Here is a 2302-nt window from a genome sequence, read left to right as displayed (position 1 = left end):
TACTGTCAATTCTCCGGTTCAACCTTTGTCCAGTATACAAATCCTCCCATTTCACTTTCTCTCCCATCTCTCCCCCACATCCTCCATATTCCCCATCTCCCCATCACTCATTCTCTCATTATAGTGGTGCCCCAGCAGGCACTTGAGTGTCTTCAGCCACCGTAGGCCAGTGGGTCCTGATTTTTTAAAAAATTAATTAATTTATTTCTACTTATTCACTTTACATCCTGCTCACTGCCCTCCTTCTGGCCAGCCCCTCCCACAATCCTTCCCCTATTCTCCCTCCCCTTCTCCTCTGAGTCAGTGAGGGGCCTCCCCTCACCCTGGCTTCAAGCCAATTTTTGTAAAATGTGAGTTTGTGAATCAAACTTCAATTCTCACACTTTTACAGCAAACCCTTTATTGTCTGAGCCATTTGCCCCGACTTGTGACTCAGATGTACAGCTCACATATGATGTAGAGCACAGGGAGACCCACCATGGGGCTGATTCCTGACTGCCATTTATTAGCGCTTTAGAGGAACTGCTGTTTGGCCAATCATTGCTTTTCTTTGTTGTCCCTTCATCCTTCTGTCTTCCTTCCTTAAACACCAAATCACATCGACTCAAACATATTGGTCACATCAGTCACGAAGCCACTAAGAGCAACACTGACCCTTCTACCATCTGGTGGTACTCTTTGGCAGACATGGCCTAAATAAGAAATAATGACCTGGATTTTTCACACTGAAAATATTACAAATGGGGAAGGCTATCCTAACAAAGACTCTGCTCCAGAGAGAAGATAAAAATGTTATAAACATGGGTAGAGCATGGATGTCAGCAGCCACTACTACTCATGCTTGATGTCTGGGCTATTGGCCTGGAGCCTGCTTCTCATTTCATTGTCATTCAGCGGACAGGGGTGGGCAGGACACACAGACTAATGGCAGGACATACAGACTAAACATGAGCCCTGTCTGTGTATGTTTGAAAATTTGTTTTTTATGCATGCAGTAGGATTTGGATTGTAGTTCTAGACTAGGGGATGGTGGCTGGTCCCTATATAGACTGTCAAAGAGGGTGGCCCGTGTGGTAGAATGGTTCAAAGTTCTGAAGAGGGGGAGCATGGCCTCTGTGGAAACCTGACATTAGCTCATACTGTGCTTCTGCCACAGACTCGCTCGTTACTTCTTCCGGGTCACAGCTCTCTGAACTGTCACCTGGTGTCTGCAGTTCCAACTCAGCCTCTGGATGCCTGGGACAATAATATCTTATTTATTTGGGACCCTTTTTTCTAAGCAAGCAGTATGTCTCCAAGTCTCATTTGTTGCTGTCATGCAGTATTCTTTCATTAAAATGGGGGAAATTAAAAAAGATTTAGACCTGGGTTCCTTGTTCTATCTTATTTAATGATTCTCTGTCCTGGAACACTTGACATTTTGAACCTCAGTTTCTTTTTCTATGCTATGGGCATAATGAATCATGGATTCCAGAAGTTCATAATGTTATATACAATGCCCCAGTGGTTCCACTGGGTTTGTTATTTTTTCCTGATTTATGTTGATTGTTTGACAATCACCTTTCCTCTGGCCAATGAGATAATCTTTTGTTTGTTTGTTTGTTTGTTTTTTTTTGCAGTTCTGTAACTTTATTTGACATTCAGCAGTTAGTTCTCATCCACATTGACTGTCTGTAGATTTTTGAATGTGGTAACAGGCACGTAAGTTACCAGTGTGTAGAGCTTGTTTGGTGAATCCTCATCCTCATTACGCTTTCCGGACAAACGTACTCAGATGCGGTACGGAACATTCCTTATTCCTTTGGCCCAGATGGCTTTATTGAGCCTGGTGTCTACGCGCACATCTGGAGTCCCCGTCTCCTTCATGGCAAATTTCCGAATTTTTTTGAGTGCCCTAGAAGCACGCTTCTTGAAGCTCACTCCATGGATGTGCTTGTGAATGTTGATGGTGTATTCTCGGGTCACCACCTCGTTGATGGCAGAACGGCCCTTCTTCTTCTTGCCACCCTTCTTTGCGGGAGCCATTCTGCTGGGCCCAAGTTGGAAAGGCCAACCAGATAATCTTAAGCACAGTGCCACCTTCGTACTCATGGAAGTTCTAGTTACTGCTCTAACTTTCTTAGACCTTTTGGCTCCCTGCTCCATCTAGGAAGTGGAGGAATTCATCCTTCTGTGATGGAGGATGAGGGATCTCCTCTGGTCCACAAAGCACTGACCTGCTTTGCTAGTCCTCAGACTCAGAGAAGCACATGCGACTCCTCTCTGTTCCCTTTAAGGCCTTGTTGTCTTCTGACATTTAGTC

At 44.7% G+C, this 2302-nt stretch overlaps 1 pseudogene; it reads right to left on the bottom strand.

Moving 5' to 3' along the window:
• Nucleotides 1-1647: 1647 nt before the first annotated feature.
• LOC116913734 lies at nt 1648-2043 on the bottom strand (annotated as a pseudogene).
• Nucleotides 2044-2302: the final 259 nt, after the last annotated feature.

Source organism: Rattus rattus, chromosome 12 (assembly GCF_011064425.1).
Source record: "Rattus rattus isolate New Zealand chromosome 12, Rrattus_CSIRO_v1, whole genome shotgun sequence".
NCBI classification, from domain to species: domain Eukaryota; kingdom Metazoa; phylum Chordata; class Mammalia; order Rodentia; family Muridae; genus Rattus; species Rattus rattus.
This window is presented reverse-complemented; position numbering and strand designations above follow the sequence as displayed.